This window comes from Orbicella faveolata, unplaced genomic scaffold (genome assembly GCF_042242905.1).
Source record: "Orbicella faveolata isolate gen_17 unplaced genomic scaffold, um_ofav_v1 contig_25, whole genome shotgun sequence".
NCBI classification, from domain to species: Eukaryota; Metazoa; Cnidaria; class Anthozoa; order Scleractinia; family Merulinidae; genus Orbicella; species Orbicella faveolata.
In genome coordinates this window covers 22,873,899-22,899,102 of record NW_028301553.1, presented here as the reverse complement: position 1 = coordinate 22,899,102, position 25,204 = coordinate 22,873,899, and the positions used below count along the sequence as shown (strand labels likewise).

The following is a 25,204-nucleotide window of genomic DNA, read 5'->3' as shown; positions in this document are numbered from 1 at the left end:
GATGCAAAATACCGATTATTTTGGCCTTGTGGGACTACTATGCCTAGTGTCTTGCTTTTTTTAATACAATAACAAATCAACCAGTGCCTTTGAGTCTTAAATTATGTTACGTGATAGTCACGTGACCATTGTTTTCAATTACCAGCAAGGCAATAGGCACTGCAATAGGCAATAGGCAATAGTTAATTTATATATTTTTCATTGACATGATTTTCTTGAGTTACTTGCTTACTGTGATTGAGACGCCTTCTATTTCGCATTTGAGACTTTCAAATATGCCGGAATAGATCAGGTATGTTACAATGAACACTTGCTGAACTTTTTGGTCTGAAGGAAACCTTTTGAAAAACAGCTGTCATTGGCTACAACGTTCTTATGCCTGCTTTTAAAAGCACTAGCTGAATAAAGGTTCTTTTAGTTTCAATTTCCACTACCAATTGCACAAACCGGTACAGTCAAGATTAGTCTTCAAGCATATGTTAATTTTGTAATAACTTACAGCAATATTCTACTTATAAACCTGATTTCCGTGAATGCCGTGTGTTTAAAAATTACGATAGAGAAAGCGTTTAAATTGATTTAATGAACCAAACTCCCTAATGTTACAGGGTAAGCTGTTGCAAAGGGTTGCGCTGCTGTAACTAAAACTATTTTTCATGTAGTTAGTTCTCAGAAAGAGAACAACAAGTTTGTTAACCTAGTCCCTCAGAGCATAATTTGATTCATTTCGCGATACAAATTTAGAAGTGAGATATCCGGGAACCAGACCGTTTCAAGACTTGAAAACCATTAATTAGAGCTTTCCGAATTTGGTGTTGAAATTGCAAGTCTTTCCAGCTGAGTTTGTGAAACAAGGAATCGACATCAGCGTCATAGCCCGATGAAGTTATTACTCGCGCAGCACAGTTTTGTAGCTTTTGTACCTTATTAGATAATATTTTGCCTCAATCACCCCAGACTAGGCTGCAGTAATCAAAGTGAGGTTGTATGTGCAGAGTAGGGTAGATTGAGGCACAAATGGCTTAACTCGCTTTATGGCTCCAGTTGCAGTTCTAAGCGATCTTTTTACACAGTTTATCAATGTGGGAATGTCACGTTAGATTTTCATTGATATATACTCCAAGTGATTTCACAGAGGAAACTCGTTCAATCGGAACATTATCAATGGAGAGTTCGAGTGTATTAGATAGAGTACTTAATCTTTGCCTGGAGGCCGATCAACATAAATTCCGTTTTTGTAGCGTTCAACGTAAGTCTGTTAGACACAAGCCATTTGCTTAGCTTTTCAAGATCGTGAGATGGACTAGACTGAATCAGATGCAAATCAGAACCAGCTTACTAGTAAGTAATGTGGGTGTCATCAGCATACATTCTAGGTACGCTAAACGATAGACAGTTAGGCAAATCGTTAATGTAAATTAGAAATAAAAGAGGACCAAGGATGGTTCGTTGTGGCACACCACATTTAAGATAGATAGATAGATAGATAGATAGATAGATAGATAGATAGATAGTTGGTGCCAATTTCCTCCCTTGCAGCCAGAGGCTGAATTACGGAGGAACCAGGGAGGTGAGATCTGACGTCAGCATATGAAGGCGCACTTTGCAGCCATCTCAGTCCATGTATCATCTCACCTTACCCACCCCAGACCAATGACCGGCACAAGTCATATAGACCATGACACCGGGTTCTACGTCCCCTACTCTTTTCGAACAGTGTCATGCGTTCTTTAACGTCCCACACGAACCAGATCAGTGAAGTGCTGTGAGACGGGGCCTACGGTTTATCGTCCTTATCCGAGAAGACTTGAATGTCTAACCATTTGTTGATGTAATTACAAAGGCAGCACATTCTCCTCGGTTATTTTAAGACCCTGAGTGTTGGTCCGGTCTGGGGCTCGAACCTTCGACCTTCCGCACAGCAGTCCGGCGCTCTCCCAATTGAGCTAACCTGGCGGCGGTGAAGTCAGAGAGACAGCCATTAACGGAGCACTGTTGTGTGCGATTAATCAAATACGATTTAAACCAATCAAGAGTTTTCGCATGAGATCCGGACCGAAATTAGTTATATCCCCTTAAGCCTGACTTAAGGACGTTCGTGCGAAAATTCATTTTGGAGAGAACATGCCCGAAAGAACACCCTAAATCTGAAAAAATCGGGCTTCGTTAGCGAATAAGGCCACAGTGTCTGTAAGCCCAGAAATATTGTTAGTAGATCTTTGTTCTCTGCCAAATATTGTCTAAGTGGACCTTTTAAGTGAATTTAGTTAACTGGTGAGGTTCCTTAAAGAACAAGTTCGCATTTAGCCACCAAAGTTTCACGCGCCTTGCAGCTGCAAGATGGTAGGATCCAATGTCCCATGGACAGAAATCTTGAATTTTTTTTGACTTCCCACATTGATTTTTGTTCATTTCTGGACGATGTGGAGATAATGGTAAAAAAAAATCTGTTTCTGGAAAGAAAAGTAGGGGTCATCGAACGTCTAAGATCGTTAAATCCAGGCAAAGCTATAGGCCATCTGTCCTATCATTGCTTGTTTTATTACTTATCGCGCGCTCTCATGCATGACGTGGCTTGTGGATTTGTGTGCACAGTAAGGATGCGCAGAAACAATTATTGTGAACGTCCTTAAGGCGGCTCCCTGGAGTATTTACGAACACCCTTTCTATGGAGCGTGAGGTACAAAAGAAAACTTAGTTAATTTCTCTTAAAGTTTTCCCCGTGGAGATTTACCAGTATGGGTACTATTAAAATAAGGCTTATTTTTTGGATGCCAATTTTTGGATTAAGGCCGTTACCATGGCAACATCTCATCTAATGATAGGCAGATATAATCCTCATTTTGGCCTAAACCTATTTATACTCTCCTTTGGTGAAATGTTTTCATACTTTACCACATCATGGAAATGATATTGCGTGACATTTTGAATTGATAAAAAGTCAAGGTTGTTTAGACGGTTTTTCAAATATTCTGTATTTTTTCATTCTTCTAAATATATCAAGTTAGCTCTGACAGACTTTAACAGAAATAGGGTATTTTATAGGTATTGTATGTGGTCACAACTGAGCCAAATTAAAAAAAAAAAAAACTCACCGAAGGAAATGCGAGAAAATTCACTTCCAGTTTTGCTTTTTGTGCTCATACTGACGTCATAAAAATCGAAAAACACTGATGTTTTCCCTTGAGTGCGCGCAGATTACTTGAGCTTTCGTCCTATGCACGGGTGCAATCGTAAAACTATAAGGAGCCACCATAAGCAAATCACCTCAATAGCCAACATAGATCCATGCTTTGTCCAAGCCTCGATTTGATGCAGAGCCTCAATATGACACTGTGCATGCCGAAACACAAGTTTCAGAGTTTGAATCTCTGATGGCTGTATATGTAATGTTCAAAATGATGACTTCATTTTATTTGCGAGGAAAAACGAGGGAGAAGAAGAGAAATAAAAATTATTAATCGTATTAATGCAATATTCGGTATTAGTTTATTGTTTATCGAAATGATGGTTACGTGACTCCTCACGTGTCAAATTTTTAGACTCCCAGATACTTTATAAGTTGTTTTTATATTAAAAAGCAAGAAATCTAGACAGAGAACTCCGGAGAAGGCTTAGAAATAAGCATTTTAACTTATGAGAAAAATCGAATTTTCGAAGTAAAATCAGTGGTCGGTTTTTACAGAGACAGCCTCTTAATAGCGCCCCGGAGTAATTGTTTACTTTTGGCAGCTCACCATTCTCGTCTCCATAGCTGCCTGTCCCTCTTAGCTGGTGGGGCAGCTCTGGGTCCTAAACTGATAACTCAAGTAAATGGTGCTCATTGGAGAGGAGTCCTTATTAGAATGGAGTATTTTTTTCCCTCCATGAACAGCAGAACATAATACTTGGTTACAGTATCGTGACTCTTTTGGGGAATTCTGCTTATTTTTCATGGTAATAGGTATCTCAACAGTAGCAATCAAATGATAAATGAATGAAAGATGCGAATGCAGTCATAACACTACTGGAAAAATGACGTGAAAAAAATTTCAGGCTCTGAACGGGATTCGGGATTTTATTGCTACTGTTGGGCACTTATTACCATGGAATCCATATATTTGAGCCGAGTATTACGTCCACTGAACATAAAGGGCCGAACCCACACACGACCGCTCTCATGTAGCTTTGATAGCTCAGTTGGTAGAGCATTGCACCGGTGACGCAAAGGTCGTGGGTTCGATTCCTGTTCAGCGCCTGAAGTGTTTTTCAGGTCATTTTTCCAGTAGTGTTATGGCTGCATTCATATCTTTCATTCAGCTGTTTATTTTTGTCAACTATGAGCTCTAAACTTTATATTGATTGAGCAGCAGTCTTTTCTGGAAAATATCTTGGCCGCATATCAAAGAGGTTACCTTTCGAACATTACAAATAACACTATTATACAAATTAACAAACTAAACTGGCCGATGTTTTTCGAGTTTATTTTAATACAATCCACTTCATCTTTACCAATCCTTCCCATCCGTGACCCTCTTTGGCTTTTCTGTGTTTATTTTCCCCTCCTAAATTTTTAAGCCGCTATTGTGATATTTCAGTTAATTCTAAGCTGCCTAAACGTTTTAGGCATATGATCAATTAGTTGAAGCCAAAAAAGAAAAAAAAATGGCGGCAAGGACATAAGAATTTAAAATGGAGCCCTCAGTAGTTAGTAGTTAATTGGCGAGTAAAATAGATTTCATTTAACTCACCATTTCACTTATCAGTTCGCAGATTTTTAAAGGGTTATCGTCACAGTCCTTGTTTGTGACGGTCAACTTTATAAGAGTGTTCGTAGCTTCCACAACTAAACAGAAAAAAGTGCTAATATGGCGTTAAGGAATCCAACAGAAATAAACTATTCAGCTGTTGAAAAACGAAGAAAGGGAGGGGAGAGGGGAAGGGGAAGAAGGAGAAAACAAATAAATGACCGGAAGGACCGACTAACGAACAGAACTCCTGCAGTAAAACTGGTTAAAAGACACAAAACCAAAGGAAAGACATAATTCTCTTTATGGAATAAATGATGATAATTTCCTAATCAAACTGCTCAACATGCAAAACAAATTCAGATTTACTTACCAAGTTCGAATCGCTTGATAGCCTCCCCTAACACGTTTTCAACGGTACACAGATATAATCCAGAACTATCAGATTGTGCTGTAAAAGTTACATTTCTCAGATTTGACATCCAATGTATGTCATTATTTGGAGATGCCCAGTTTACTGTTGGCGCTGGATTGCCCATTCCAAGACATAAGAAGTTCACCTCCGTTCCAGGCTCCACGTTAAATGATTCATTTTCTGGATTACTAACCGATGCGGCATCTTAGAAATAAGCAAGATATCTCTAAGGTCTTTTTAACCAATAATTTAAGTAAGCGTGGCTGGTAACAGTTTTCAGCACTTTCAAGCAGTTTTGCTGTGACGAATGTATATTATACAGTAATTGGTATCACACAAATGCCCAATCATTGTTCAGCAAGTTGTGGTCATCTTCATGACATGATAGGTTACCATAGCAACGATATAACTTGTTAAAAAACATCTTGGACTTAAGGTTTTAGTGCTTATAATTCAGAAACGGCTTGGTAAAGCCCATTTTTTAATTATGGAATTGTGATAACATACTAGGATACAATGTTTTTCCAAGTTTTAAGTTAGGGTTCAGAGCCACCCTACAAGAGAGCCACCTTGCAAAAAGTTGTATCTTAGCACGGTGATCATCATTCGATAATTTAAAAAAATGGGTTTTACCAAGCCCTTTTTGGAATATAGGCAGTTAAAGCTTTTATTAAGGGTGCTTTTAACAGTTTGTAAAGTTGCTATACAGTAGCCTATTACGCCATAAAGCTGACCACAACTTGATCACTAATGATTGGGCATTTGTGTGATACTTACAATTTATGTTACAGCATCGCTTGATAAAAAGAGTTAGTATCGATCGGCCGTCACAATATCACCGCTCGAAGTACTGAAAATTGTTGGCAGCCACCTTTAAGCTGTTAGCTCTTTCTCAGCATGGAAAATCAGAACAATATCACATATGACTTGGCAATTGTAAACAGCGTAATCTACATGTAGCACGTGCAGTGGTAACCTCAATCTGGTAAGTTAACCCCTGCAGTCACGGTTTAACCTTTACAGAATAATTTGTGTGCAATTTAGTTGGTAGCTCATATGGTCATTTATCCCATGCCTTGAATACAGTCAATCGGGGGACTAGAAGGCTATCGAATTTTCTGCAGTATTCCATGGTTTGTATTCACATAAGCTTCTCGCTGTCCATCACGGCGTCGCATTTTTCAAACTAAAAGCCTAGCCAGCAGTGCCCGCTAGGTAATTTTCATTAAGCTCTGACTTTTGCGGGAAGTTGGTCAATCCTTTTTTTTTTTTTTTTTTTTTACAGATCAACGAAATTAAGCTAAATTATTTTCTTAAATAGACCATCTATAATTTAAAGCTTTGAAGATACCAGGTACTGTGGAGGCGTCGAGGAATTTGCCAAACGGTGACCAAAATGCTAACACAATCCCCTTAAGTCTGGTCTGTACACTTAAAAATCAACTCACTTGTGGGCTATTTTTCGGTACACCACTAAAGAACATCACGTTACTTTCTGGCTATCACAGTATTTAAATGCAGCCTTTCAAACTTACAAACTAATCATCTGTATCACCAAGGATTACTTTCTGATTGCTTACAGTGAACGTCGATGGTTGAAATAGTTGTGGCAGGTGTTCCCACTCCATTACTGGCTGTACACTGATACTGGATCATGTTATCAGGTGTCCCAGGTCTGCTTACATTCACAATGGTGAGTGATGAATTGTGAGAAAGAACTTTTGAGCTGCCAACCTTTGTCCATGTTACTGCCGGTTCAGGTTTTCCAGATGCATTACATGTCAGTGTCAAGCCCTCTCCTTCGATAACACTTGCTGTTTCATTTGAAATTTCTACCGATGGAGCAACTAAACGGTATTTAAATGACAGGCGATTTATAAGGATGGCCAGAGCATCTATTAAAGACTGAGTTAAAGATTACATAGCACTTACATGTTATCAAAGGAAAACACTATAAATTAAACTAATATATGTATGTTTCATAAATGAAATTAGGAAAATAAAACATTTTTGAGCGCTTCAAAGATTACAAGATTTTACGAAACTCTTATCGTTAACTTTTTGGGCCACTAAAAATCCTTCCAATTATTAATCCGGAGACTCAAAGGAGAGTAAAGAATACAGTACACTCGGCCGCCTTAGCTTCAGGCATCGCCATTAGTTGTTTTGCTTTCAAAAACAAAACCAATTCAATACATATCGAATAGTGAGAGTAAAGGGTTCTCAATTTACGAGATATGTAAACAGCAAGGAGCGCTGCTTGACTCATCAAAGTTGCGATGGAGGTTGTAACTTGGTGCCACACAGTCTAGAGAAAAACTTGAAGAGTTTCCATTCCAAAAAGCTTTAGAAAATATTGGGCAAATATGGAAGGTCCTAACTTTCCTCTTTATGAGTTGCTTATTAAAATGCCCAAAAGATAAACGTGGTCGAGGTTGTCCTCCAGCCCTGATAAGAAAGGAAATAATTTTTATTGTATTACATGGATGTTAACTTACCAACAACAGTGACACTGACAGTGCCATTGTCTCCTGTGCCGACTCAGTTCACAGGAACACAAGTGTGCACTCCATCTGCTTCTACTGTCACACTAAACACACCCGAGGCACTGTTACCAATAGACTTGCCATTAAAGTAGAAATGATACTCAGCTTCAGGACTGGCGTCTGTTTCGCAGTTCAAAGACATAATACTGTCACGATGTAATGTGGTGTTACTAAGAACTGTTGTGAAGATTACTGGATCAGGTGCATCTTCAGAAAAGAAAATATGAAGTTTAATAGACATCATTCATCAATAAGTGTTAATGTATTTTGGCACATTTGTTAGATAGCAGGGAAGTCTCACTGGAATTTGGTCTGTGCAACTCGAACGCAAAAATAAACTGTAACTTGATCTTTAAGATCGTGGCAGCAATAAAGATCCATAATCTCATAAACAAAATATATTTAATTTGCTACGGAGCAATAGGCGAAGTAGTCCCAACCGTTCTTTACCGCGACCGAATTATTATTATTTTAAGTTCACTCGGAGTATTGTTATGAGAATATTGTAAATTGCTCGCTTCCGAGCCCTTTAAATGTAATTTGGTTCAGTAATAGGGAACTTGCGGATCGCAGTTTTATTCACCAGTTGTTCATTTGTCCGAGTTGGAATGCATGTATTCGCTTTCGAGAAATATTATAACCGACACGAAAATATAGAAAAGCCAACAGTAGCCTCTTTTCAGTTAACAGCTAGAAATCTAAAGTTATTGTTCTACTTTGTACTTTGCCGACTCTTTGTACACCTGAGCGTGTGCAACGCTGTTTCACTAACTTTCATTTAGAAGACAAGTAGTTCGTTATCGGGTCATTTGAGTTTCTTTTATTATTACAATCTACTTTCCGTTCCCCCAGAAACTAGCCAGCTGAACTACTTTTCTTTAATGAAGTTTTATTAGTTTTCTCGGAGGTTAGCCAGCTGAACTACTTTTCACTAATGGAGTTTTTAATGCTTTCTATTCATAGGATAATTTTTCTTGCTGTCGGTAACACCAATTCAGAATTTCAAATTTAGGTATCTCACTTTTAATTTCCTAAGTTTGTTCTATCTTAATCTCAGCCTGTGTAATTTTAATCCTAGCACTCTATTTTTAATTTTGGAAGCCTCGTGGTGTTGATTAGAATTCGCTATCTTAATTATGTACTTTCCGCTCGTATTGTATACTTGAAGTTACATTAGCATATTGTAAACACTTGACGTGTAAAGGGATGATATATAAGCAAGTACGTTTGTAAAGATTATTCGATTTTACAGCGGCTACTCCGCCGAGTATGTCAGTTTCACCCTCGACGTTAGAGTGCAGAATAAACTACTGTTGGACCAAGTTATGTCTCTTCCTTGACGTCCGTAGTGAAGACCATTGAAGTAGATCCTCGTGTACCAGGAAATTGTGACGAATTTCCGTTCCCGCAGCAAAGCAGTGCTCTCCAGAGTTAGATTCCCCCAGTTGTCAATTCAAGTGTCCGTTCAGTCCGAAAATTTACAGTGTTGCAGGACAAACCTATCGTCACAGTGATTGGAGAAGAGTGGTACTTTGTGGATCTTCCAAGGACGTTATCAAGGCGCCAGAGCAGATTCAAGTTCACCAAAGACGCTAGTTGTTGTAATCCCTTGAGTGCGAACAAAGGATAAAAGCTGCTCAAGTAACGTGAGTACAAAATCAATTCTTTGTCCTCATATATGAAGTCCGTGAAGAGAGTTTTTAAGAAGAAACTTTCGCCGTATAATTTACGAAGTAGGAAATCAGCCGTTCCCGTAGTTAAAGCCAGTACGCCTAAAGTAAATAAAGAAGTACAAGCTTCGTTGTCAGAAGAAGAGAATTGTACATTGTTGTGTGAATTACCATATTATAGAAGTGTCGTCCACGAGTCGTCGACGCACGCGTTAGATTTAAACGAGGAAATCCAGCCAAGCAAACCCAGCGACGACCCACGTTTGTCCACCGCATTTTCCAGTCCAAATCAGGCCGATAGTACGAACAGAGAAGCCATAAATATCAGTATAGATCAACGCCAAGAGTCATCCATTGTTCAACCGAGTTCATCAAAACAAGCCACTCCCTGTGGACCGCGTGTAACAAGCGATAGCAGTTCCTTAGAAGACTTCACTCCAATTGACTCCAGGCAGTTGCAGATTGGCCCTCAGATTGCTTTAGAAGTCGAAGAAATCAGCGAACCCGAAAACGAAGAGCCAGATCCAGAACAGAACTTGAGCTTCGCATACAACTCAAACCCGTTAATTAATTCACAGTTGACCAGTCACAGTCAAGTAGGAGATTGCATAAATTATAAAAAATCAAAACAAAACAAAACAAATACTCGCCGAGGATATTGTTCCAGCGACGAAATCGGAAACGAAGGTTTTGAACATCCATCTACAAGTAGTAGCAGAGAAGACAGCGAAGAAGAGGAGAGTGACGAAGGATCCCGTACACCTTATAAACCAGAACCAGAAGAAGTTATGGATCCGCATTTAATTCAAACTTTGACCGAAGCTCTACAACGGATTGGACAGCAACAACAGACGTCAATAGTTGTTCCAGAAACTATCAGGATACAACCTTTCCGTGGTTTGGATGGAGACGACGTTGTTGAATGGTTTGAAGTCTTCGAGAACCGTTTAAAACGGAGACGCATCCCCCTGGACAGCGAGAGTGCGTTAACAGAATTGGTACTCCATCTAGCCGGACCAGCCAAGGACTTCTACAGCGATTTAACCCCAGACGAGAAGGACACGCTCGAGAACGTAAAGCGAATCATGATAGAACACTACTCCAGCAGGGATCACGGCTATGGCCAGAGAGAATATCTGTTGAATAGGCGACAAGCTTCTAGTGAAACTCTGGACCATTACCTAACGGATATCTGTACTAAATTCCGCCGCCTTGGCTTAACAAACAAGGAGAAGATGACATATTTTTTGCAAGGTTTGCGTCCCGAAATCCGCCAGCTTGTGTACATGAAGGAACCGAAAACATTTGCCGAAGCCGAGAAAGCCGCCCGATTTGCAGAATCCATTTCTCGAGCTCCTCAATCGTCGGCCGCTGGTGCCGCAACTGAACACGAACTTATTGCTAACTTACTAAGCCAGAAAGCTGTCAAGGACGACAACGCGATTTTAACTAAGCTCGATGTCCTCATTAACGGACAGAATACCAAGACAGGGGACGATCAGATACAATCCTTAGTGTCAAGGCTTAACGGATTGATTGATAAAGCTACGAGACAACCAGCTGGTCCAATCACAGAAACAAAAACAGCGAGCCTGGCAGCGTATGCAGAACCCAACAAGAGGAAAAATCCGGAATTCATGCGCGAAATTCGACGAATGGAAGATAAGTTAGAAGAACTTTCTCGCCAGATGGATGCTCGGATTAAAGGGCTGGCTCGACGAAATCCGCCAAATCAGGTTGATCAGCCAAGACAACGAACACGAGAAGGTCGACCCATCTGTTATACTTGTGGAAGAGTTGGACATATTCAACAAAACTGTAACCAGAGGTCTTCACGAGAAACCAGTAACTACGACCGATTCCAGCCGAACCAGCAGCGACGTCAAACAAGTGAAAATTATCCTTCCCGCTCAGGCTACAATCAATCCCAACGACGGAGCGAATTGCCTTCTCAGTTCAATGCAAGTGGCCCGCGAATGGCCGTGCTCGATGATGGAGATTACGAGGATAGTTTCGTCGCTCCGCTAGAACAAAATACAATTCACCAGACAATTCCAAAAGAAGGAGGCGAGTTTCCAAGAATAAACTGGAGCGATGTCGGATCGCAAATTGGCAAGGAACTATCTCGGCAGTTGCCAAATACGTCTCACTTGGTCCCAGAAGTGTTCCAGCAAGGTCAAGTAAAGGAAAACCAGTCGCCAACTGTGGTTATTGAAGTATCAAAACCACACTCCGAAAGTGGTCAACGAACAATGGCGCCGAATAATGAAAACAAAGCAACTGGTGAAGTAACAACCGCTGCCCGTCCCGAGCGCGAGTTACCTGGAAACCTGGAAACTAAGCCCGAACCGGAAATACGTCAGCCCCTGGTCACTAGTCCGCTGAAACCGAACAAACTCAGTGGAAACCAAAGGAATAACCTACCACAGAGTCAGAAAAACCATGATGTCCCATTTCCTAACGCTGTACGCCGTACCAAAACCAGAATTTCAGCGGATACAGATGTTATTGTTGACCTGTGCACGGACGAGAACATCCGGAATCCCTCGGACCCAGACCTCTCTCAGCCAAGACATAGTACTTCCGCCGTAAGAGAATCCACTGAAGTCAATAAAGACATCTTGCCTAACCATAAGCCAGATCCTGCCCAGACAGAACGTGAAACTTCACCTTTAACCGATGAACAGTGTAACATTACAAATAAGCAAGCCAAGCCACGTGACCTAACAGTCACCGCCCAGCTACATGGCCAAGACATTAAGTTACTCGTAGACACCGCAGCAGGCATGTCAGTAATTGATGAGCAGTTTGCACGAGACATCTATCAAGGTGAACTACCCAAGTTACAGAAAAGCGCCCTCGCTAACGTCAAAACTGTCAGTGGTGAGGAACTGCCAGTGCTTGGAAAAATTAAAGTCACGCTTCAAATAGCCGGAGGAAAATATCCCTGTGAGTTACAAGTAGTCAAGAACCTCACATACGAAGCTGTTCTGGGTCGAGATTTCTTGAGAGCTAATGGTGCAGTGATAAACTTACGACAAGGAACTTTACAATTAGATGACAGCCCCACAGACCAGTTGGCCGCCGGTATTTCTTGTCCAGTTCGAGTATTATCAACTTGTGTCATCCCTCCTAGTTCAGAAACAGTACTTCCTGTCAGTCTGGATTCGGAATTTTCAGCTGGGACTGTTGGCTTGATAGAAACATCTCAGCACCTTATGGACCGTTATCAACTACAGGGCGCCGCAGTTTTGGCTACTGCAACCGCTGACCACACAGTACCCTACAGGCTGATTAATCCAACAAGCAAACCTGTTACGCTCTATAAGGGAGCAAACCTTGGAACGTTTACCAGCCATAGTAGCAACTTGCAAGTTTTCAGCCTTGACACAGAAGTCTCACAGCAAGGAAAACCTGAAACAGACATCCCTGACGTCCCTGTTGACTTCTCAAACTCTGCCCTGACGGAATCACAGCAGAAACAACTTCAGCAGTTAATAAACGAATACAGGGATATCTTCGCTCTGTCTCCAGAAGAGCTAGGAAGAACCAACTGGGTCCAACACACCATAGATACTGGTGATGCCTCTCCCATCCGCATGCGACCTTACCGAGTACCTGAAGCCCAGAAAGAGAGAATAGAGAAGTGTATTGACGAAATGTTGGACCAAGGGGTTATCCGCCCCTCAGCCTCGCCCTGGGCAAGCCCTGTAGTGCTTGTTAAGAAGCCCGATGGCTCTGATAGGTTCTGCGCCGACTTCAGAAGGGTGAACGCTATTACCAAGAAAGATTCCTACCCATTACCACGCATAGCAGAGAGCTTAGATGCCCTGGCTGGTACCCAGTACTTCTCTAGCATGGATTTGATGTCCGGCTACTGGCAGATCGAGATGGACCCTGAGTCTCGAGAAAAGACCGCCTTTGTCACCCATGCTGGCCTGTTTGAGTTCAATGTGATGGCATTTGGTCTCTGCAATGCACCGAGTTGCTTCCAGCGCTTAATGGAGTGCGTTTTAAGAGGTTTAAACTGGAGAATAGCGTTGATTTACCTAGATGATGTGCTCGTATATTCCCGTACCTTTGATGAGCATCTACAGCATCTCCGCCTGGTGTTTGACCGATTCCGAGAAGCCGGCCTTAAACTCAAACCAAAGAAGTGTTCCTTTGACCAGAAGAATGTAAAGTTCCTGGGCCATGTTATTTCACCAGAGGGAGTACAGCCAGATCCTGCAAAGATCGAGGCCATTAAGGAGTATCCAGTCCCCCGCAAGGTAAAAGATGTCCGTGCCTTTCTCGGTCTAGCAAATTATTACAGGAAATTTGTCAAAGACTTCGCCAAAATTGCAGGCCCTCTGCATGAACTCACCAAGAAAGGGTTAAAATTTCAGTGGACCAACGAGTGCCAAGCCGCTTTCGACCTTCTCAAAACAGCTCTGACCCAGGCCCCCATCTTGGCCTATCCTGACTTCACGTTGCCATTCGACTTGTACGTTGATGCAAGCGATGACGCACTTGGTATGGTTCTAGGACAGATACACAACGGCCGGGAGGTGGTAATTTCATACAGCGGACGCAAGTTACTTCCCGCTGAGAAAAACTACAGTGTCACTGAACGAGAAGCCCTCGCCGCTGTAGCTGGTGTCAAGTACTTCCAGCCATATCTGTACGGTCGTAAATTTACAATCCACACAGACCATAATGCAGTGCGCTGGTTAATGAATATCCGGGAACCAACCGGCCGCCTTGCTCGATGGGCATTACTCTTCCAGCAATACGACTTCGAAATTGTCCACCGTTCCGGGAAAAGCAATGGTAATGCTGATGCTCTTTCCAGAAGAGAATATGACTCCCTCATTGCTGCATTAGACACCCCTGGAGTACAAACAAACAGAATTAAGGACTTACAACGCAAAGATCCCGCTCTTGCCGATATCATTGAGTACCTGGAATTTGAAGACCTCCCCGAGGACAGTAAAGCCGCCAAGAAACTTCTCTACACGATTGAGCAGTATTACCTTGACCCTGATGGAATTTTGTGCCACATTTGGATTCCAGGAGGAAAACGGGTGCCAACGCCCAAGTCTCAGCTTGTGGTCCCTTCCTCCTTACGGCACGAAGTCCTTATAAATGCCCATGACGTACCGACTGGCGGTCACCTCGGAGTAAACAAGACCTATGCCAAGCTTCGAGATCGCTATTTCTGGCCTAAGATGTACATGGATGTCCAACATTGGTGCTTGAGCTGCGAACATTGTGCCATGAAAAAGTCCCCCAAGCAGCGCCAGACAGCACCACTCCTTCCAATCCCAGTGGAAGCACCATTTGAGAAGGTTAGCTGCGACATCAGTGGTCCGTGGCCCGTAACACGTAATAATAATCGCTATATATTGGTCTTTGTGGATATGTGTACGAAATAGACAGAAGCATTCGCCATACCAAACATCGAGGCCAAAACCGTTGCAGAAATCTTCGTGAACGAAATTGTCAGTCGCCATGGTGCCCCACGTGTGCTCTTGTCAGATCGTGGATCTAACTTCCTTTCCAGCCTGTTCCGTGAAGTTTGTTTCCTAATGAATACCGACAAGATCTTCACAAGCGGATATAGGCCCCAGACAAATGGATTAGTGGAGAGGTTTAACGGTACCTTGGCACAAAGTCTCTCTATGTATGTCAGCAGCCATCAAAAGGACTGGGACGAGCAACTGAGTTCCGTTCTGTTCGCCTACAGAGTGTCACCTTCAGAAGTTACCGGTGAATCCCCATTCTACATGCTGTATGGTAGAGAACCGCTATTGCCAATGGATACCGCCCTGCTGCCCCCAAGGGAAATGTCCCCGCTGGTCGCCGAGCATAGAGCCCGTGTAGTAGAACACGTGGAAAGGGTGCGACGAATAGCGGCAGAAAACACACAACGGGCGCAACAGAAGATGAAAGAACTCCATGATCTCCAAGCAGTACCGCCTCCGTTCTCCCTTGGAGACAGGGTGTGGGTTTATACCCCCAAGAACCGTAAGGGGCTTTCCAAGAAGCTAGCTCACAATTACCATGGCCCTTATCGTATCGTCGAGTTTCTCTCTCCAGTACACTGTGTTCTGCGTGCAATGGATAACCGCCGTGTATCCACGACAGTTCACGTAGCTAGAATGAAACGTTACGTGGACCCAGCGTCCCGTCCAATACGTCAACTTCCCGACGACATTGACGAGCCTTACCTGTTGGACAGTGACCTCCCAGACGATAGTTTAACCGGCCCCCATGTTCCCTCAGCGGACGCCCAAGATCAGATGCCAGAGTTAATCGACTGTTCCGACTCTGAAGATGATGATAATGCCAGTACTGCCGGGGAATTAAACTACGACGCTGACCAACCCGATGATATTTATACTGCGGAAGAAATTGTTAAACACCGATTGCGAAATGGTAAACCAGAATACTTTATCAAATGGTTGGGCTTTCCCGCCAGCCACAACACATGGGAACCAGCAGAAAATATCCTTGACAAGCGCCTCATTACTTCATTTTACAAGAAACACCCCCGCGCTAAACGTCTCGATGCAGATCCAGACTATGCTCCTACTAATGTAGCATTACTTTCCTGGACGGAACGTTCCGCCAGTACTGCCACAGTGGCCGCCCTTGCTCCAAGCTACAAACGACGCGTTTCCCGCCAAAAAGAACCGCTGACCAGTCCTGGATACGTCTCTCATGTGCATGCCACCGATTTGGCCGCTAAACCAAACCTGACCCAGGTTCCTGTGATCCACGCAGACGTTCACAAGGGGTTGAAACCTAGTGCGAACCCAGTTCCCCGCCCACGGACACGGTCTTCTACCAGTGACGTAACTTATCGCGCCCACATCGCCCCAGTTCCCTCTCCCTGGCCTCGACACAGATCCTGGTTGTCACAGTTCCCAGCTACCCGTTTCTGGTTGTTTTTGTTGCTCTCGCTAGCAATGGTACCAACCGGAAGCGGAAATGAATACGACGCGACAGGCCGAGAAGTTTCATTTTACCCTAATGCAATGATGTTAGCCACAAATCCAAAGGCTATGGTTTTCTTTCGAGACACCAAGCTCGTGAGCGTGCATTTGAATTTACTGCACGTTCACAAAGGAGATTCAACTGTAATAAATTCCACTTGTGATCCTGAGTTGGCCAAATTTTACGATCGCGTTCTTATGTCTATCCGCGGGGTACAGCGCGCAACTAGTCGCCTCCTCTCAATTCAGGGAGTAACAGACCTTTTGGAGTGTGACTCGTATCTGCGACGCTTCTACGCGTACGTTACCGGTTCGCAATCGACCCTACAGTGCCAGAAACGACATTATGCAAATAGCCTTCAAGATTGTAAAAGTTGGGCCTTGCGTGATTGTCACGCAACCTCCCCACACGAAAACGCTTGGTTGGGTAGTACGAATGACCGCAAACGTCGTTCTCCCTGGTATTGTTATGCTGGATTGGCTGGCATTCCGCGATTTTTCTACACCCTAGGTGGTGGACATTGCGATTCTCCAAACTATTTCGGTCTCACCACGGTCTTACGAGAATATGCCTCAACAATGGCGCGGCACAACGCCTGATTCGTGTTGTTAATGGGAAAACGGTCTACTTAGTCAAAACTACAGATATGCTGAACTCAAAATTAAATCAAGTCATTCATTCCCTTCGCTTGATGGCAGGAGCGTACTCTGGTTGGAATACTCGCTTTGCTGAATACGCAAAGGACCAAAACTGTCACTTTAATTTGCATCATGAGTTTATTTCCCTCTACACAATGGAAGTAAACAAAGCCTTGACCTCTTTGTTACGCTTAACAGAGATTGATGACCTATTACGGCAACTGGCGCACGTTTCTCGCAAGAACTTGGTCAGCTATGCCGATCTTCCTGGCTTTCTGACCGCCGATTTGTCAATCAAGCTTGCCACTGTCCCTTCCCTCGCGAACACTCTCGATGCTTTAAAAGATGGTTTCCCACTGCTCATGGAGCCTTTGATTGACTACCACCTTGCCAACTCCAGAAACCTTCAATTACATCTTTTGTTCACTCTCCCAACATTGGATCAACATGCCGCTATTTGCACAATGGAACAGTTAGTTCCATTGTCTTATCAAATTAACAACAAGTGCTTTGGCGGAACAATAGCGCGGCATGATCTGGTTTTATTGACCTGTGACAACAAAAGGTATGTTTTGAAACAAGCCGAGCTAGACCAATGCTTCAAGGAAGAAACCACACTTCTGTGCCCAGCTGATGTCCTGTCTACTGTGGAAAACCCGTTGTGGCTTGGTCTCAAGTGGACCCCCCAAACTAAGCTTTCTTTTCAACATGCCCATTCCCCATTACCCCATTGTCGTAACTTAAGACCACTTGTGCATCTTGGGGGGCGGTTTTATTTATCCACCGTTTTTAATAATATTTCTATTCATACTAACCACAGTTCAAAGTTATTAATGTTACAGCCATTCAGCATTTACCATTTTCCATGTAATGTATGGTTTTCACACCAACGTACTGGGTTAGGACGTTGCCCCGAGCAGCTGAGGTTTCAATTCCCTTTGTTCCATGACGGGCAATTTCAGTTTGTACCTTGGGTTGCCCTCCCCTTGCAAAATGACACCGTATTTTCCGTACCCAATTTTGTTATTCCGACTCCGTTGCACATTGATAATTCGACTCTTCAGTCCCTCGATACCACTTATGATACCCTAGACCAAGATTTGACCCGTAGGCTACAAAAAGTACGAAAGGATATTAAGAACATTCATCAGGTTTCCCACCCGAGTTTGTTTACAGTGCTAATCTACCTTTGTCTTGCTTTTACCATCTGCAACTTTATTGTTTTGGTCGTGTTTTATCGCTTATTGTCCAAAAAGGTCTCCGGTCCTGTTCCGCCGATTTCCCCTCCTCGCCCTCTGGAAAGCATTCCCCTTACCTCGCAAGCAACCTCAACCCCTTAAGCACGGCAATCATTGCCTTGCGTTCTTTTCATTTTTAGCGATCTATCTATACCTCTACATATTTTTTTTTTCCCCCGTTTTTTCCCTCATCTTGTGTATGTGCGTGTCCCTTAGCCCACGTGTTCCGTCGGTTTAGCTCCAGTTCGGGAATTAAATTTTTCGGTTTCTGTGCGCCGCATCTGCACCCCTATTCATGTGAATTGTGTTCCTTTCCCACTTTTCATGGCCGATCTCATTCTTTTCGACCCCTATAAAATCGGGTTCATTTGAGACCAAGTTACTTTCAATTTTTCGCTCTTGTAGCCGTTATTTACTCCGTGTTAGCTCTAGTTTCAACCATGTCTGCACTTTCCTTCGTTGTGGAGTGTGATGGTTTCCAGCATGGAAACGACGAATTTTCCCTGAAGTGTATGGCGGTAGCTTGTGGCCGTGCGAGGACGACCTATTATAGGATCTTCAACACTAACGCCCTACTGACTAAAGGTCCGGACGCCTTGCGGACCTATCGGTTCCAGACACTCCACCATGGTCTCGCCCTGGCATCGACAGGCCTTCCACAGTCAATGGCCCGTCCGGTCCTCATACACGCCATCCTTGAGGCATTCTATGACCTGTACGAGCGGGGAGAGGCTGTGCCCGCCCAAGTTATCATCTGGACCAAAGGGACACAAAAGACCGCACTTGTCAGGGACCTCGTTAACTGCCCCGGGTTGCCCTGCCCCTTCCTCGTCAGAAACTTGGAGGACGTAGCTTGTCCTACCGCCAAACAGCTGCAGCCCGCGGATCCTGGCCCGCTCCTGACCCAGGAAAAGGCCCTTCTGTTCAGCACATGGTTGCTCACGGAAGGCCTAGATAGCGACCCCATCCGACGGCGCACCCTCTAGTCCACGGCCTGATCTCCGGAGGTAACTCACCCAAGACCGCACGAAGAACTCATAGAACTCTTAATTCCGTTCTTTACCTCGCCCGGAGGTCTCGAATTAAGGTGGGAGGAATGCTACGGAGCAATAGGCGAAGTAGTCCCAACCGTTCTTTACCGCGACCGAATTATTATTATTTTAAGTTCACTCGGAGTATTGTTATGAGAATATTGTAAATTGCTCGCTTCCGAACCCTTTAAATGTAATTTGGTTCAGTAATAGGGAACTTGCGGATCGCAGTTTTATTCACCAGTTGTTCATTTGTCCGAGTTGGAATGCATGTATTCGCTTTCGAGAAATATTATAACCGACACGAAAATATAGAAAAGCCAACAGTAGCCCCTTTTCAGTTAACAGCTAGAAATCTAAAGTTATTGTTCTACTTTGTACTTTGCCGACTCTTTGTACACCTGAGCGTGTGCAACGCTGTTTCACTAACTTTCATTTAGAAGACAAGTAGTTCGTTATCGGGTCATTTGAGTTTCTTTTATTATTACAATCTACTTTCCGTTCCCCCAGAAACTAGCCAGCTGAACTACTTTTCTCTAATGAAGTTTTATTAGTTTTCTCGGAGGTTAGCCAGCTGAACTACTTTTCACTAATGGAGTTTTTAATGCTTTCTATTCATAGGATAATTTTTCTTGCTGTCGGTAACACCAATTCAGAATTTCAAATTTAGGTATCTCACTTTTAATTTCCTAAGTTTGTTCTATCTTAATCTCAGCCTGTGTAATTTTAATCCTAGCACTCTATTTTTAATTTTGGAAGCCTCGTGGTGTTGATTAGAATTCGCTATCTTAATTATGTACTTTCCGCTCGTATTGTATACTTGAAGTTACATTAGCATATTGTAAACACTTGACGTGTAAAGGGATGATATATAAGCAAGTACGTTTGTAAAGATTATTCGATTTTACAGCGGCTACTCCGCCGAGTATGTCAGTTTCACCCTCGACGTTAGAGTGCAGAATAAACTACTGTTGGACCAAGTTATGTCTCTTCCTTGACGTCCGTAGTGAAGACCATTGAAGTAGATCCTCGTGTACCAGGAAATTGTGACGAATTTCCGTTCCCGCAGCAAAGCAGTGCTCTCCAGAGTTAGATTCCCCCAGTTGTCAATTCAAGTGTCCGTTCAGTCCGAAAATTTACAGTGTTGCAGGAAAAACCTATCGTCACAATTTAAAGGAATTTGTTTTCTTAGTTTCAGTAGTGTAGTCCTATTGGAAAAATGCCAGAGTTGTTCTGTGCATCTCAAACATAAAAATAAAACGTAATTTGTCTTTTAGAACGTAACAGCAACGAAGATTATTAGGAAATTCATTAAAAAGGCCTATAAGCAAGATATTTCTAAATATAAAGGTGTTGTGTTTATTTTGTCACAACTACGACAGCGCTCATTAGTTCATTCAACAATATTGATTTCTTTAAGATTTTATACGGAGAAATCTTGTGAGGAAATGAATCATTCAGTAATAGCCACGGTAATAGGGAGATTGTCGAGTGACGATAGTCAGCTACAGAAAGAGGATAGCAATTATGTTGTATACTTACATAACACTGTAACAGTTATAACTTCTGTGGGTCCATCACCAAAGTCATTGAACGGAGTGCAACGATAGTTCGCCTGCTTCACTCTTTAATTGAAAGACGTTGTGATCACCGAGACGTCACTGCCAGTTGTGTCATTAACAAAATTTTCCTGGTCTTTGTAGAATCGATACTTTGCAAGTGCGTTGGCCTTTGAGCTGCACGTGATGCTGAAGGATGTATTCAATACAACTGACCTGTGGCTCAAAGAAGTCTTCAGATTTGTGTCTATTGGATGATAGTCTAAACTCAAAGAGAAATAATGTAAGTATAACACATGTTCATATGACTTATTGCATCCTGTAGAAATGTCATGTAGTTCAGTTTTATTAATTTGAAGTTTAACAGTAAGTGTACTGTCATTTCGGTTATTGAACTAAACTAAAAGGGAGAATAATTCAAACAAGAGGGCCATGAGAATGTTAGAAAAACGACAAAGAGGGTGAAAAAGAACGACTTATGCCCTTTTAGGACCAACTCAAATAAACGTAGCAAAAACAGCTTTGGACAAAAGTTTTGGAATGAAAGGAATGACGGTTTGTGACCCCAAAGAACGGATCTGGCCGTGGGAAGACCACTCACCCACAAGCAGCCGCGTTATTGGGAGTAACGAAACATTAAACCAAGAAATGTGGTGAGCAAGCTAACCAGAAACATAATCACGGAACGACGCTTTTGGGACATACTCATTAAAGGTCGTTGTTTTGGTTAGAGTGTGTAGTTTCGCTGATATCGTCACTCCATAAGTCCTTTTTCAAAGGTGCATGACAAAAATTTTGACATATTTAGCAGAAATATGTAATAAGGCAACTTGTAATAAAGCTGCCTAAGAAAATCTATATCAGGAATCCTCTCTTTACCCCTTTTTCGATAGGACTATATTCTGTTCTCTATATTATGTTCCAGACATGACGACGTCAGTTTTGTTTCACTTCAGATAGCATTCCTTTTTTCTGTAATTTCTTCTAAACTCAGATTAAACTACCCACAACCAGTGATAGAGTAAAATCAAAATATGTAAAACAAATACGATTCTATTAAATTGAAATAGGCGTATGACAATATTCTAGAGCTAAAGTAGGCCCGTATGGAAAAATTTAGGTCGAGTTATTGATCTTTAGGTCCCTCTTGATGTTCGTCACTTCAGTTTTGGCCAGGAAGCTACTAAATTGCTGATTTTTAATCGATGCCGGATGAAAACACATTCACATAGAGTAAAATCAAAATATGTAAAACAAATACGATTCTATTAAATTGAAATAGGCGTATGACAATATTCTAGAGCTAAAGTAGGCCCGTATGGAAAAATTTAGGTCGAGTTATTGATCTTTAGGTCCCTCTTGATGTTCGTCACTTCAGTTTTGGCCAGGAAGCTACTAAATTGCTGATTTTTTAATCGATGCCGGATGAAAACACATTCACCTGTACCTTAAAGAGTAAAAAATGGGAAGAACGGAAGTGAAATGTTGTTGTTGTTAATGTTTGTAATGTAGAGCAATGCACTAAAAGTAAATTTTATCAAAGAAACAAGTAAGTAGGTAAGTAAGTAAGTAAGTAAGTAAGTAAGTAAGTAAGTAAGTACTTTATTTAGACACATTTCACCAGTGAGCCTGGGGCTCGTTTAAATGTGAACGTGTATGCTAAAATTAAAATGTAAAATTTAAATGTTATCTATTCAATAAAAGTACTAATAATACACATGAAACAATTACTCGATTCTGACTGGCTAAGAGCAGTGCAGTTCAAGTGTAACACCAGTGCAAAAAGTGTAACACCAGTACAAATTACACATCAAAATTCTGGATTATGATTCACTGAAAGATAATAGGAATTTTTCTAAGAAAATGATATCAGATAAAATGATGACGAAAATTTTGTGTTGAAACTTTGAAAAACGTTTTATCAAATGAGAAAAAATGGCTCCAAGAAAGATCTTCCGGCACTTCCTCCGCGCGAATTTTTTTTCATGTTTATACTATTAATAAGTAATCATACGGTTTTTCTCGTTCAATTTGGAGTTAATTTGCACTTGTGAGTTTTTCAAAAAGCTGAAATTACACTCGCCGAAGCGGCTCGTGCAATTTCAGCTCTCTGAAAAACTCACTCGTGCAAATTAATTCCAAATGAAACTCGAAACCGTATGATTACCTATACAAAAACTAGACTAAAAAATTTAAAATTGAATTCTAGACTATAAAATTTAAAAACTAGACTATAAAAATTTAAATGTATGAACTAATCGATACAAAGATTACAGCAGCAATTGGCCTCGGCAGTCAGGTTAACATTGTTCAGTAAATTTTTAAACATTCTAAGAGAGGACACTCCTCTCATATTGACAGGTAGGTTGTTCCATAAACGTGAAGTTATGTAGCGATAAGATTTGATGTTCTTCACTTCACAAAAAGTTATGTTAACTGCTATTTTTATTTTTATGTGTGGATTAAAAAGAAACGGCGTACTCACTTTCAACAACAACGTACGTAGACAACTTGGCTCGCTCGATTACCAATACCATTGTCAGCAGTACATCTGTAGCCTCCTTCATCCTGTTTACCAGTGATGGTTAAAGGAAAGGACACAGGACTGTTGTCAGAAATTCTTGTCCAGGTAATGCTTGGTGTTGGCATACCTTTTGCTGAACAGTTAAGTGTCAATTCCTCATTTTCATTCACTGTTTGGTTTCCTGAGATATGAGTGATGTCTGCTGGATCTAACAGGACAATGTACTGAGGGTTCATCTTATCAAAGGGTTAAGTTATTTTTATTAATTAGTTAATTAGTTAATAATTAGCTCTTATTAACCGAGCAGGAGGTCTGCATGGGGGAATCTTGACCGAGGTCGTGAGTACAAACCGAACGCAGCGAGGTCTGTACACACGACCGAGGTCAAGATTCTCCCATACAGACCGACTAAGCTCGGTTAATAAGATGTTTATTTTATGGCAAACAAGAAAAATTTAGTTCGTTTAATGTAACTGGTTTGTGTTAACTGACATTCTGCTTGCGAACGGCGATGAGCTGAATTTAAGTCTGCCAAAGTTTGCTCGTCCTCTTTACTTTTTTTCATATCAGGCTTCTTATTGTTAGAAGAAAATGGACAATGATTTTGCATTTTAGTTTGCAACGTTTTCACTGCAAAACATTACGGGTCCAGATGCCGGTCTAGACGGGAAAATCTAGACCGCTTTCAATATCGATTTCAGCTAATCATATTCGTGAATTTGGTAGTTCCCAGCCCTTGTGAGACAGAGCCATATAATAACACTATTTGAAATTTTGTTTCCATGTAAGCCAAAATACCAAAAACATAATTTTTGGAAGTTTTGGGACAAACGGACGTTAATTCTCTCGCATAACAGAAATGTCGAGAGATTTAGTTAATACTTATTTTCGCAGTCTGCCAATGGGAAACACAAGACAATAAAGAGTTTATTTTTAATTCGGGGTATAAAAATCAATCCACTCATTGCTTGCTTAAGGGACAATTTCTGATGTTAGTGCTTGCGTGGAGCTAAGTGTTTGATATCTACGCTTAGATCATCAAGGAGGTCTCAGCCATTGTTTACACCTAAAATAACAGTCTAAGTAGATCTAAGTAAAGCTAAAGATACTGGTTAGGATAGTCATGGTTTCCTACATCGATTTTTCACTTCCAACACTCAAAAACGATTATAATTTCAAGTCGATGTCAAGAGCAATAGTTTTCACATCTTGGTCGTGGAGATTCATTTGTCCCTCTCCTTTTAAATAAAAACATTCGTAGGCGGAAGGATCAAAGGTGTGACAGTGAGAGGGAGAGAGACATAATAGGAACCATAAGATCAGCGGACGAGTAGGACTTGGAGCTCGACTTTTCAATAGCGCTTACGCTTTCAATTACACCAGTCTCGTACATGTAGTCCATGGTTCAGCTGATCAACAACAACGGGGAGGTGTGAGAGATCTGGAAACATAACTAGATTGAAATTTAAAGCAGTACGTACTCAATCTTGACGATTTCCACTGAATCTTTGATGGATCAATGCTACATCTTTTTTTTTTTTTTTTTTTTCAGTTGATGCCATAATAGTGGTATCAGATAAATGCCCAATCATTAGTAAACAAGTCAGGACAACTTTTGGGGCATAAACAGTTACCAAACAGAACAGCACTCTTAATTTTAACTTTAAATGCTTCTAACTCAAAAACGAGTCCGGTAAGTTCGTTTTGTATTAACTCAAGGTTGTTGTAGATCGTACCTTTTCCGTGGTAACTTGTAATGGTAAGAAAATGATCGTAACTGGTACACCAATGTTTGGTCGTTTCCTCGTTACTAGTCTTCTCGCATTAATCGTGCTGGTTTATTAAAGATGTGCTGGAAAAAATGTTGGAAGCTAA

The 25,204-nt window shown here is 41.7% G+C and overlaps 1 long non-coding RNA gene across 1 annotated transcript; it reads right to left on the bottom strand.

Moving 5' to 3' along the window:
- Positions 1-6,428: 6,428 nt before the first annotated feature.
- On the bottom strand, positions 6,429-21,053 carry LOC149109513 (uncharacterized). The gene is made up of 3 exons (XR_016208688.1): positions 20,789-21,053; positions 7,641-7,895; positions 6,429-6,989 (listed from the first exon to the last, which is right to left on the bottom strand). It is a non-coding gene; the product is annotated as an uncharacterized LOC149109513 (long non-coding RNA).
- Between the last annotated feature and the right edge of the window lie 4,151 nt (positions 21,054-25,204).